The sequence below is a fragment of the Hyperoodon ampullatus genome (assembly GCF_949752795.1).
Source record: "Hyperoodon ampullatus genome assembly, chromosome: 8".
NCBI classification, from domain to species: Eukaryota; Metazoa; Chordata; class Mammalia; order Artiodactyla; family Ziphiidae; genus Hyperoodon; species Hyperoodon ampullatus.
In genome coordinates this window covers 82375808-82390639 of record NC_136921.1, presented here as the reverse complement: position 1 = coordinate 82390639, position 14832 = coordinate 82375808, and the positions used below count along the sequence as shown (strand labels likewise).

Below are 14832 nucleotides of genomic sequence, written 5' to 3'. Positions count from 1 at the left end.
TTTCTAGAAATCCTAACCCAATCATTTCTGCCCATGTGAAATTATAAAAGTGAATAAATCACTAGAGCACACGTAAAGGACAGTCAATGCCAAACAAGAGTTGGGCATAGACTGGTATAATCATCGTGTAATAATAAGTTAATATATAACATAAGGTATCGTGTTTTTCCCTCTATATAGATAGATAGTTAGGTAGGCAGGTAGATAGATAGATAGATATAATATCAGTAATGCTGGTGAATGACAAATGTATCTCCTGACCTGTGTCACCAATGTCACCGTTTTCTCTCTTTCTCCTAGAGAGAGAGTCAGGAGGTGTGGTAGTCATTCACCAAACATAACTGACTTTGCCTTCTAAACACATGTTACAATTGCCTCTTTTGATTGGGTTAGGCCACATAAGTAGTTCTGTTTACTGTACTGTTAGTAGAAGTGACATACATCGCTTTTGGGCAGCACTTATTGACATAGAGTTCTCCTCGCTCTCCTTATGGTGGTCAACTGGCAATGTTCAGGCTAGTTACTGCTCTGACAGACCATGTCTTTTAATAACTACAATGAGCAGAATCTCCCAGGTGACCAAGGGTGGATATATAGCATGAGCATGAACAAAAGACAAACTTTCTGATTGCAAGCATTGTTTTTGCTGTGGCATAATTAAATCTACTCTGAATGATTTGGGTGGACAAGCTGCAGATCATAGAGGGCTACTAGAAAGGAGAGGCATACTGAGTGCAGTCATGATGTCTGCCTGAGACAAGCTTAATTCAAAATATCATCCAACATCCCTGAAATATGTATGAAGACTAAATATGTATACAAACACGGCTAAGCTAGAGGTGACAAAAGATACACTCAGTCCAATTGGCTTATGAAGGTGGACATATGAAAGGAAAGCTGATAATTCTAGGGCCACAGGGAGGCAGCCACTTAAGAGAAAAAATGGTAAAAGGAGATCAGGACCAAACTTATTCTCAACTGACTTGTTAATGCATTTTAGTATGTAAGTAAGTTTTACTCTTTATTAAAAGTCATTTAAAACTTATTTTATAAAAATAAGACTGTTAGGTGACAGGAAGCGGGGGATTCTTAACACAATATTATTCTGCTCAAGATGCTGATAGCATCTCATTGAGAAACTGAAAAAATATCTCTTCCTCCTTAACTCCCATGGCCCTCCGTTGTCCATTTTCAGCCTCCAGGTACCACTCAGGGGCATTTATAATCTTCTACTAAACTAAAGATTCCTTGACTCGTGGACTTATGCCTGATCCATCCCTATCTTCCCTACTAGATAAGTGTTCAACGAATTTTTTTGAAAAAGATGATTACATGTATTTTAATGTGTTCCATTAGCCAAGGCACATTTACATTTGCTAACTAATCCAAAAATAGCACAGTTAATGGTAGAAATTTCAGGTATGTTGGATTAGAGTTCTGCTCCATGGAGAAAAATAGAGAAGAAATTTTTAGGGAGATGGGAAATGAAGATGACCATCCATATATCTATAAACATAGTCATTTGTAGGTAGATACAATGCCCCTTTTCCAAGCCCTTACTTTTTAAAACTGGACAGGAAAATTCTCATATCTATTCCTGACAAAATTTAAAAAAAGAGAAACATATTTGATCAAAGTTATTGTTACATTCCCTTGTTGCATTTAGCACATTTTATTTCATTTCCTTGTTTTCTAAATAGAATACAAAATAAGTAAACAGAAATATTAGCTGTTTAAAGGATAATTGAGCTGTCAGATTTGAGGTTATTCTTATTTGTTTTACTTTTCTTTTTTTAAGTAACTGATAATGCAAACTCAAAGTGATTAAGACAATTTAAAGCAACCCCATGGCCCTAAAGTTTACTGGCCATCAATTCTGAGGGCTCCAAGAAACATTCTGAGGCTTTAATTTGATGCTGTTCTGATGAATTTAGATGAAACATGTTTAAGTGCTCTCTGGCATACCTCGTGTTGATGCTGGGCAGGTCCAAGGGAAGAAACAAGCTCTAAATGACAATTAATTCAAAATGACTCAATCATCATTGTTAATGTCTCTGATCCTCTCACCCAGAAGTGAGGGTTAACTCTGCTCTATGTAAAATATTCTCCTAACTGCAAGTTTGCCAGCAAATCCATGGAATACCACACAGAGCCCCAGAGAGGGGGGCTGTGCAGTGACACTACATTAAAACACTCTTCAAATTCATGTCATGCTAATTAAGCAAGTACAGCCATCTAATGCAGTGATGGTACTTAAACTGAGCTTTCTAATAGCAATAATGTGTCTCAAAGGGCACAAGTCAGTGTCCTCCCAATGAGTTTAATCCATGCTTGAAGAAGTTAAAGGTCGAGGATGGTTACAGTATGCCAGTAAGTGCTTCAAAGTAGGAGGCTTGGGATAAAGCCAATTCTAGTCTCTCTAATAGAGTCCTTATAAAAGCTACTGACTTGACTTTCACTATCAAGTATTTTGCAAATATTAATTATGCTTATGTCATCTTCCATTGAGATAAGTGATATTGATCCCAATCCTCTGACTTATAGGTGTGCATAAACTACCTTAGTCTCAAAGGAAGCTAGGATTCCATACTAAGCTTACCCCAATAAGACATACTGCTTTTAACCTGAGAGTCATAAGTCTGAGATGTTTGAAGTGAATCTTCAACACTCATAAATTGGTCCTCTCAAGAGACTCACAGACTCAAAATGAAGGGAGCTCATTCCTTTCCAAGATTCTTTGCATTTGTCAAAACATCCAGTAATATGATTATCAGATCAGGGGTTTGCAAAAGTGGGTCCAATCTGATCTTGGTGGGAGACCCAGGATCCTATTTTTGAAACATTCACATGACCTTTTCACAAGTACAACTGTTCAAGCTAAAATAACACATTCACATATTTGACCTTTTCTCCATTCCCTCCCTTCTTTTTCCCCTGTTCTGCTACTTGCTCTGTGGGCTCTAGATAGGAAGGATTTTGCTGTTGGCATTTTCTTTTCCACTCATTTTTCATTTCTTTTCTCGCATCATTCAACTAACATATCCCCTTTCCACCAACTGCTGACTCCTGCAAGGTTGTGATTTCCTTAGTTAAGAAACGACCCCACTTTTAGCTCAGTGTTCTCACAATGAATAGACATTCTGCAGAATAAAGTGGATTCTCTTGTTAATAACCTCATTTTTTAAACAGTAAGACTAGCTACACTAAACATTCTCAAATAACAGACCATGCAACATGAAACTGGCAGGGTAAAAATAAATGAAGTGCTATTATAATTGTGATTTCAAATTATTTCTAATTTACTCAGTTATGCTTTCCTATTTTCCTAAACCTCAGCTACAATTCATCTCCATTTCCTTAAAGCAATTGTGTTTATCAGTTCCACTAGGTCAGCTTTGTGTTTAATAGACCTTGTTTGGAAACACAAAGACAGTCACTGGGATTGTATCCTCTGAAATAGGAGATGTTCAACCTCGGAGCCTCATTCTCTTCCGTGCAATAATTTGTGGGCAAACTATCAAAAGCACAATAAGAGTGTCAAAATACAATCACAAGGAATAAGCACAGGGAAATGAGCCCTCCTACACTGAAATTTCAGAGCAGTCAGGAGCATTTTTATATCCAAAAGCATATCTAATCATCATAAATAGAGTCTTTAAAAAAACCCACTATCATTTCTCCATAACTGGTTGCCTCTGCAGTTTTCCTTGCTTTTTGGTTTTCTACCCTGACTGAAGGAAACATTTCATCACTTTCCGTTTCCCCTGCATTTCTAAAACCAGACACATACTATAAGTACACAGCTTCTGAGAAGCAATTAGAGTTAATGGGATTAAAAATCTAATCACACTGCTGCTCTTGGCTTGTACCGGCAGAACTGCATAGCAAAGCCTAGCACTGCAAATGCACAAAAATGAGTTATTACATTGGTCCATGGAAGGTCTCTGTAGCCCCTGTTTTATCTGGCCCTCTCCAGGGGCAACTTTTTATGGTTTGATCACAGAAAATGGCTTAGGTTTATTTTTTACACCAGGGACACTTGCACTCTCTTGCTTTTAAATTGATTTTGATATATATTAAAGATGACAGCCAGAGAAGAAACAGCGGTACAACCAGGAACAAAATACATTAAAAATAGTTTCTCTTGATTCCAGAGAGCTGACAGTCACCACGGAGACTCTCCACTTTCTTTCAGGAATTTTTCTACTTTGAGAAGTTGGAAAAAATGGAGATGTTCCTGTCAAAGCGTTAAGGGGTGTGGAGCAGTCATTATAAAAGGAGAGGGGCCTGTGCTGGGGTCCTCCTGACCCTCTGTGACAAAGAGGGGATTGGAAGATAGGTTCTCTAAAATTCCCCTTACCATTGAAATTCCATGAGCATGTGATGTGAAAGGCTGGGAATACATTTATGTTGCAGAAAATTTAACTTTAAGATAACCAGGACAAGAAGATATACATCAAAAGAGAAAGACATAGCAGAAGCAATTTCACCGTAGAAAGATGGATGGCTTACTCTTGATGCTTTTTTATCCAATAAAATAAAAGTTAATAATAATAATGATAATGGGCTAGGCCTGTGAGCCATGGCCGCTGAGCCTGCGCTCCACAACGGGAGAGGCCACAACAGTGAGGCCCACATACGGCAAAAAAAAAAAAAAAAAAGAAAGAAAGAAATTAGCTGTATGTAATGCAAAATACTTTTCAGGGCAGTTGTATCTTACATGGGGTTAGGCTATAAAGTCAGTGATGAACGCGAAAATGAACTAAACAAAAAATTATCTTGGAAGACGTCCTAAATCACTCATAAGTGTTTGTCTACATGGTTTGTTTTAAACAGAGCTGTCTCTTGATAGGGTCTACATGCTTAGTGTTTCCTCCATGCAGGAACAGACCACAATTTCATATCCATAAAGTGACCATAAAATGCAACACTTGGCTTACATTTAGGGGCCATAGTGTATAAAAAATTTCTACCCACCACCCCATCCTTGGAAACTGTGTATAGTAAAATTTGTATGAAAAAAGGTTCATTTTATGTGGCATCCATAAAATCCACAAAAACAAAGATAATTATTAGTGTTAAGCCCTGGGTTAGTCCATTTACTGTATCATAAATGTAAATTAATGTATGTTTGCCTAGGAAAATAGTATAAAAGGAATCTTTACAAGTTCTAGCAAATAAAGACAACAAAATAAAAAAGGATTAAAATGATATTTTTTATATTAAATGATTATTGATATTTGAAGAAAATTATTTTAATCAAAGGAGTAAGAAAAGGTAGATATGAATTTTGGGAGGGACATTTTCCTATATTTTCTCCCTTGTATTGATACAATTTAATAAATAATGATTTTTCAAAATTGACAATTTTAAGAAGATCATAAAATATTAATATCCTTTGAGCTGTAATTAAGGAAAATCTCCAAATAAAGGGAAAAATCAACCATAAATAAGGGAGGTACTCAACAAAATAAAAATAGATGTTATTAATGATTAATGGAATATTATATAATATTACAGCACATTGCTTTTAAAAACAGCTAAATTGTGTAAAATCCTTAATGATATAACAAAGTGAAATTGTAAAATGCTTATGTATTGTTAGTTACCTATTCAATATCCATTCTACCTTCCTCTTCTTAATAGAATTCCAGTTTCTAAGGAGTAACCATATACCTAGTTTGAAAATAAATAAACATTTGCCAGACTGCTGTGCAGCCAGAGCTCGTCATGTGACACATTTCTGGCTGTTGAGATATAAGTGGAAGTCAGTGGGAGGATCTTCCAGGGAAGCTCATTTAAAAAGGGACAGAATCTGTTTGTATATACTTGGCCCTTGACCTTTCCCTTTCTTCCTACCTAATTCATGCTACACACAGAGCAGCCATCTTGAAGCCATGAGACAATGTGTGAGAATAAAACGTTACCTGGGAAGGATAGCGGACTGGAAAGAGAAGGAGCCTGGATACATGATCATTATCTTTCCTGGACTTCATTTTTATGTGAAAAAAAAAAACTAATATGTTTAAATCACTCTTTCTCAGGCTTTGGTTACTTGGGTCTGAATGCATTCTACAACTGACAACAAATTATATGAAACTGATCACATATGCACATGTGCCCCCCCCACACACAGTCTCAATATAAATATATTTCAGTTACCATAATTTAGTTAAATGACACCAGTTCCCCAAAACCACAGGTCAAATTTCAGTTACTACAGAATATTAGCAGTGAATTACTGCATTAAATAAAAACTCCACTGCTATCTGTTCAGTTTACAAATCACTACACACAAAAAACTAGACGCTCATTGTGATCAATAACAAATCATATCACTTCTTCAAAAGTCTGTTGGTGATTGGTCAATGCACATCTGTTGTTCATTCAACACAGGTAGCAAAGCATATGGTTGTGTTGCCTTCCAGTGATAAATCCATGTGCATTTTTCAAAAATCAGTATGGAAAGGTGAAGTTGGTCAATAAAGATGAAAATGCAGCACAGAAACAAAGAGAGATAATGCTGGAAGTAAAATTCCAGTCAAATGTAATGAAGTTATAGAAAAAAGAGCTGAGCGTGGGAATGCTGACACTGTGGCTATTTGAGACACCCCAGATACACAGCAAAAGGAACTTAATAAAAAGAAAGTTAGTGACATAAATGAGGAAAGTGGTTGTAATGAAAAGGATCAAGGCGGCCTAGAGAATATGTTGCTAGCAACCACCGCCCTCCCCCTCCCCCCCAAAAAAACCCTTCACATTAAGTGAATTATCAGAAATATTTCACAATACTGATAGTGCAATGGATAAAATCCTGGAAGCTGATTCAGATTTAGAATGGAGAACAACAATTTACCAAGGGATAGAAAAGATGATTACTCCATATATGAGTTATATGGATAAGAAGAAAGCAATCGCTATTCAAACTGTGCTTAATATCACTTTTATATATACCACTTTATTGAGGCATATTTATATATCATATAATTTGCTCATTCCAAGTGTACAATTCAATGATTTTTTTTAGTAAATTTCCCAATTTGTGGAACTATCACCATTTAGAATTTTAAGAACATTCCCCCTCATTCCAATAAAGTCCTTCATGTTCATTTACTGTTAATCCTGTTCCCCTCAACCTCCAGCCTAGGCAACCAATAATCTTCTTTCTGTCTCTATAGATTTTTCTTTGCTGGACATTTTGTATAAATAAAACCATACAATATGTGATCTCTTGTGTTTGCCTTCTTCACTTAGCATAATGGTTTTGAGGTTTATCCATATATTACAGCATGTATCTGTAATTCATTCTTTTTTATTCCCATATAATGTTCCATTGTGTGGATATACCACATTTGTCTATCCACTCACCAGTTGCTGGACATTTAGGTTGTTTCCAATTTTTGGCTCTTTTGAATAATACCACCAAGACCATTTGTGTGTTTTGGTAAGTTTTACAGAGAAAAAAACACTTTAATTCTCAATATTTCTAATGCTTTAAATTACAGTTTACTGAACACATATATGTTTCATTAATTTCTGCATGCATTTATAATTAATAGTAGGAGATTTTAGAATATTTTGATAAAAATGTTATAGGTCGTGGAACATTTGTAAATTTTCCCATTGATCATTAAGATTGCTATGTATGATTTAGCTTGAATGGTCATGTTTATGGTCCCACACTACCATGCAAAGTGAGGTCTGTCCGTACACACTCACAAAAGATTAATAGGGTCACTCAAAAATATACTAGTTGCCTAGGATGATGAGCTTATAGATCACTTTTCTAATCTTCTCAATATTTTTTTCTTTTTACAATTAAAAATTAAAATGTAAAAATAAATTATGTGGGTAAAATTCCTATGATTTCATTATATCTGAATACAGGGATATAACTCATAGTACTTTTATTCATAGCAGCATAATTGAAATCATGTTTTGTCTTTAAAAAAATGAAGGCAGGATAAAAGAGAGAGAGAGGGAGAGGCTGACTGACTTATGATCAGTGCACAAGAATTAGGACAGAAGAAGGAAGGAAGGTGAATGTTAGAGAAACAATAAGAATGCCATGAGAATGTCCTATAGTAGAACGAAGCTGTGTGTGAAGTAAAGGGTCTGAGGAGGTTGTGCACCTGAAGCACTGATATTAAGTCCTCACCCTTAGAACCTATACTGGTTTCTGAACTGATGGAACATTCTACTTCCTTTCCAAAGGCAAGGTCAGACTAAAGAAACCTGAGTGACAATTGTAACCTGTTGCTGTTACTATAATTTGATCAAGTCCAAAAATGCAAATACGTTTATATGCCTGATAACATTCAAGGCATCCTCAATATGACTACGTCTCCAAAGAACCTTCTAGATTCATGCTGAGATGGTATTGAATAATTTCCTTTGAAGAGGCAATAGTATTAGTCTAGGCTCTGCAAGTGACAATACGATGTACACTGTGTGTTTGTCATTAACAGCATGCAATGTGTGTTACATCTGCATAACAGGACAGGAACATTACAATATGGCTGGTCCCAAAGCAGTAGTATGTTTTAAGGAACAAAAAAATTTGTTCCTTTAAAATTATGTATGTGTTACTTGACATAACTCTATCAACATCTGCAATAATAATAGTTCTTATGGAAATACTTAAACAATTTTTAAATTGAATTTAACATTATCCATATCTATATAATATAATTAAGGTGCCATGATAAAATTGGAGACTTTCTTAATCATTTGTTTTACTACAACCTACACTGGCTGTGGAGGTAGTTAAGGGTACAAAATTATTGTCCCTTATAATATTTGTTGAAACATGGCTATGGTCTAAAATTCAAGTTTTACTTGAAATGAGCCTTGATAGTCCAAATAAAAAACACAGGGTAAAGTTGAGTATAAATTGTTCTTTTATATTTTAAAATATGGTTAAATGATCAAGGTTGCTATAGCAACTTTCAACTTTCTAAACCTTTGGAAGACTAATAACCATTTATTATTTTAGGATTCATATGAGAATTTTAGTATTAGTCACCAAAGAGAATTGGTGTTCATGGTGATGAAAACCTACTCCCGGGCTTCCCTGGTGGCGCAGTGGTTGGGAGTCCGCCTGCCGATGCGGGGGACGCGGGTTCGTGCCCCGGTCTGGGAAGATCCCACATGCCGCGGAGCGGCTGGGCCCGTGAGTCATGGCCGCTGAGTCTGCGCGTCCGGAGCCTGTGCTCCGCAACGGGAGAGGCCACAGCAGTAAGAGGCCCGCGTACTGCAAAAGAAAAAAAAAAAAAAAAAAAAACCTACTCCCTGGATGTGGAGACGTGTGAAATTTGTATAATTCTAGACATGTTTGTCCTAATTGCAAAAATCCCAGAAGAATGTATTTTCTCACGTCTCTGCAGGGTGTTTCTTAAACCTATTACTTTATGAAGTTAAATATTGGCATATGAAAACCTCAGCAGTTCAGTTATTACCTAAATTGTGTTATAATTTGAATCTTGTTCATTTTAAATTGAGTGAACATTAACAGCGTAAAAGAGGTTTGGTATGGAAGGTAAGAGTGTAAAAAGATAAGGGACTGGCAGGAAATGGAGACCTTGTAAATGGTTTAGTGGTTTAGTCTTTTTGTATAACAGTGAATTGTAAACTGCAAATGATACTTAACTATTTTTTCAAACTAGTTCTCCATAAAATTAGGTGTGAAAGCCCACCTCCTTGACTCTTGTAGGTACCATTTCAGAAACAGCTTAGTTTTAAAACTTCATTTTTCCAAGGCCAAAGAAAAAAAAGAACCTAGAAAGTTTAACTTATGAAAGCAGCCCATAAATGCCAGAAAACATGTTTCAAGTTCTAGAGAACATAATCAACATTTTTGTTTCTATGGGAGACATTATTTCATAAAACCACTTTTCTAGAAACAAGTACCCCACCTACACCTCTCTCTCTGCCAACTGGCAGGAAGAGATTCAGGACAACCTGAGGCTTGGAATGTTCTGAGGGGCCAGGCAGGAAAGTAGTAGAAGTGGTCTCTTGTTGCTGCAGTGCCCAAGGCCTGGAAATCATGTGCTGGAATAATTCAGCTACAGCAGAATCTCAGCTGCCAGAACTTACAAAAATACAGTCGGGGTGAGAATCTTGTACAAGTGACAATTGTTAGTAATGATGTCAATGACAACAGAGGTGGTGTCTTGTATCTTTAAAATTTTTCATTTTTCATTTTATCCTCATAACAATTTGAGAGCATTAACTCCATTTAATAAAATAATCATAACTAAACTTTATTGCATGCTATTTTGTCTGCATATATGGCTGCCCACATTTTCTCCCATCCTTGTATGAGCATGACATTCCTCTTATCAAGAGGCCAAGTCTATTTCCCTTTTCCTCAGTGACTTGCATTGACTGATCAAATGCAGCAGAAGTAAAGCTGTGCCAGGTCAGGCTTAGTCCTTATAATGTTTGGATGTTTCTGCTTTTATTTTCTTGGAACCCAGCTGCCATGCTGTTTTGAAGTCCCAGATATCTTGCTAGAGAGAGAGAGATCATGTGAAAAAGCAATGGAGGATAAGACATCACATGAGGGATAGGCAATATGGAAGAGAGGCCATATGGAGAAGAGTCAGGCAAGCCATCTGACTGTCAGTACCAACACCCGAGACATGAGAGAGGGCTTCTGGGACCTTCCAGCTCAGCTCATCCACCAGCTGAGTGCAACTGCATGAGCGAACCCAGATCAGATGACACATGCAGTATAGAAAAACTGCCCAGCCAACCTCAGCATCTTGAAAAGTGTTAAATCGTTGTTGTTTTAAACTATTAAATTTGGGGGTGGTTTGTTACACAGCAATAGAAAACTGATAAGTGTGCTTACACATTTGAAGCTTCCTGTGTTAATGCATTTAATCTACATAGTTCAGTGGGGAGGTAATGCTATTGTTCTCATGGTATAGATGAGCAAATGAAGTATACTGAGGCTAAATGATTTTCCCAAAATCACACTGCTAACTAGTGGAGGCTGAGAACAAAGTATGATCTTATGATCATGTCCTGTCTCTTATTTGAGAACACTGAGGCTCAGAGAAGTGAAGTAGCTCACGGCGGGATCACATCTCAAGCTCGTGCATTCCAAAGCAAGTACTATTTTGGGGTGTAACAATGTGGTTCAGCACAGCTGAAGCTTAGAATTCATGGGTAAAATTTTCAGAAGATAAGAGTAAAAGGTAAGTTGAGGCTACATTGTGAAAGGCCCATACACAATATTTTAACCTCTGGTCCAGTCATTCCCAAACCTTAGTCAATAATGGAATTTTGACCAATCCATGACAAATGTCCAAAAAAAAAAAAAGTCAAAAAGTATAATATAGTCAGTACATGACTTATTCAGATTGCCAACTCATTTTTCCCCCTTGCAAGTGTAAGCAGCTCTTTTCAGGAAACTGCCTTCAGCAGGAAACCCCCTTTTTTGTCAATTTAGCAAAGTATATTGTAACTTACTTTTTTTTTTTTTTTTGTGGTACGTGGGCCTCTCACTGTTGTGGCCTCTCCCGTTGCGGAGCACAGGCTCCGGATGCGCAGGCTCAGCGGCCATGGCTCACGGGCCCAGCCGCTCCGCAGCATGTGGGATCTTCCCAGACCGGGGCACGAACCCGTGTCCCCTGCATCGGCAGGCGGACTCTCAACCACTGCGCCACCAGGGAAGCCCTGTAACTTACTTTAAATCAGGTGTCCCCATGCTCTACTCATCTCTAGTCCTAGCACACCTATCAAAACTTTTGATCACACAATACTTTGCCTAACCTGTTGATTCTTTCTGTAGATCAAAGAGGTAGAAATGAAGAATAAGTAATTAACAGATGACCAGATCCCTTCCATAGCTTCCCATTCAGTAATCTTGGGAACAAACTGTGTGAATGAGATAGCATCTAAAGAAAGATCACAAGGAGTCGACAAGCCTCCATGCAGTAGTGGATGGCAATGACTCTGACCCCCTTTCTCAATGATTAACTGAGAATACTTCCCTTTTGCCTTTTAAAAACTTTCATGGCCGAGCAGAAGCTTCTTTGGATTTAGTTTTTTGCAGACACTGAGTTCACCATCTCCCCAGATTGCTGGCATTCTGATTAAAAGCAACTTTCCTCTCTACCAACAACTGCCTCTCGGGTATTGATTTTTGAGCGGCAAGCAGCTGGACTTGAGTTCAGTAACACAAGGACTCTCCCTTCATTTGCAATGATGTCCTTCCTAAATTTTTTTTTTTTTTTTTTTTTTTTTTTTTTTTTGCATTACGTGGGCTTCTCACTGCTGTGGCCTCTCCCGTTGCGGAGCACAGGCTCTGGACGCGCAGGCCCAGCAGCCATGGCTCACGGGCCTAGCCGCTCCGCGGCATGTGGGATCTTCCCAGACCGGGGCACGAACCCGTGTCCCCTGCATCGGCAGGCGGACTCTCAACCACTGCGCCACCAGGGAAGCCCCCTAAATTTTAAAAATACATTTATTTTGTAAAATAATGGAGAGAACAGAGAGTTGTAGTTTTTTTTAAAAATTACTACCTGGCAAAATAATATATAATATATATACATATACATGTATGCATGTGTGTGTGTGTAAATAGATATAAATACATATTTTTTCACTGTCTTAAGAAATCTAAAAATCTAGGAGGTTCAACTGCAGACAAGGAACTCTGGAAGCTAACATGATAAAATTTTTTAAGAATCAAGCTTAATTAATTATTATATTAAGAATAATTAAACATATGGATATTTGTGTTTAAAATTGTACACTAATAATAACTCACAATTTAGCTTTCTTTCATTCACTACTCATTCTTTTATGGTCATATCCCTGCCTATTCATGACTATTTGCAGACTGGGAACAAAGAAAGAGAGATTAAAAAAAAAAATCTAAGCATCATTTTTAGCTCTTCTAAGCATCCTTGATTATACCAGGAGTGGTGCTGAGTGCCTATTCTGTTCTGTGAATGTATATAATAATTGCTCAGTTATTGATCAAATGATTGAACGACTTCTTAAGGAGGGAGTTTTGTAGTATCTATACTTTTTAATAATCATTGTTATCCCTGGCCTTGAAAATGATTGGACAGCTTTCACCACACACAACAGGAAGAAAGAATATTACTGCTCTAAAAATGCCTTAGGAAATCATTCCAAACTGAACTAAACAAGAAGAATGGTAGCAAAAAGCTTTTATTTTAGCACTCAGTTTTAATCTATGAAATTCAATGATGGGCAGTAATTTAGAGAAATTGCTTATAGTGTAAAAGCATGCTTTTTCCATCTTCAAGTCAGTTGAAAAAATATTTTAATACAATTTAGATTTTATTCTACAATAGCTCCCTGTAATTATGCTTCCACTAATTAAGGCTTTTATAGTTTGAGTTTAATTCCGCCTTCAACTTATTTTCCATCTTTTTTTAATCTGTAAGCTGTCAAAAGTAACAACTCTACTCTCATTTTTCCTTGTATAAAAGTCAGAAACTACTCCCAAGACCTCACCACAATTAAATACACGATTGGAAAGGCAGATATTATAATGGGAAGCAAATTAGTTTTTGCCACAGTGACAACAAGTACTTGAGATTCTATGAAGATTCTTCAAATAGCAAAACAACCAGGGAGGGCACTTCAGTTTGCTGCATAAACAAATATTACATGCAGATATTCTAATCAAGAACATTGCCAAATGTTACCTTTAGCATTTGGTTTGTATTTCTAATTTAAATTATTCAGTGTGGAGTAATATCTTGGAATTTTAAGCGAGTGCTAGCCATCACATTTGTAAACCTGTTTGTATGTAATTAACTATCATTGGTACTGATGACATATCCTTTTATATCCAAATGTGAAGTCTGCTGTTTAGTTTCTACTCCTTAAAAGACAGCAAGTTGGAAAAGGCAAGTAAAATGAAAAAAAGAAAGCACGGGTTTGAGGCTGAGTCATCCAGATTTTTAAAGTACACACTTCAGATGAAGTAATTTTATAGTTTTAAGGTCAATAAACAAACTACAGAAATGTCTTAGTTATAAACACAATGTATGGCACATTTTAATATGAAATTCAAGGAACTTTACCTTATATTAGTGCATTGGTTCCGAAACCAATCTTAAATAATCCTTGATTGATGACCTGGTCCTGGAATCATGAATATGCTTATCGCATTTGTAGATATCACACTTGCTGATAGACTATCTGACATGAACATAACTACATATAAATTTAACCAACTGGAAACACGGTTCATAAAATTTAATAGCGTTAAGTGCAAGGTGGTGTTGACATAGAGAAATAAAAACAAGGTAATGAAAGAAGGTCTAGAAACAAGTGAAGATGATATATAAAACAAAGTAACTACCCACTCCCAAAGTTATGATTGCTGCAACTTCACCTCATGGCTACAACGAAAAAGACCAAAATGAACTCAACTTTGAATTATCAACCATGACTGGTTAAGGTATTTGCCATGCGCAAGCCTTCCTTAATTCCCATAATACTCTATAATGTAAACTCCATTATTATTTTCCTCATTTTAAAGATTAGGAAATAAAGGCACAGAGAATTTAAGTAAGTTCCTTAACGACACAGAGTTAGTGGAAGGACACAGCATTTGAACCAAAGCAGTCTGCTTCACAGCCCACACTCTCAAATCACTATATTCTGTAAAATAATATTTCAAAATGAGAATTTAAGATAAATGCTGTCTTTGATTTTTTAATATCATGCTAGATTACTTGTTAATAAACCTGTTTTACTCTCACCTAACTATCTTCTGGGTTGTAGTTCTGTTTTACTAACAAAACCCCAAGTGTTTTATATGCCTATACAGTTAGA

At 36.6% G+C, this 14832-nt stretch overlaps 1 protein-coding gene across 2 annotated transcripts in view; it reads right to left on the bottom strand.

Annotated features, from left to right (window-relative positions):
- Nucleotides 1–14832, bottom strand: part of XIRP2 (xin actin binding repeat containing 2) — a gene marked incomplete at both ends in the record, with an annotated part of 296595 nt that overhangs the window by 227985 nt on the left and 53778 nt on the right. The window lies entirely within an intron of this gene.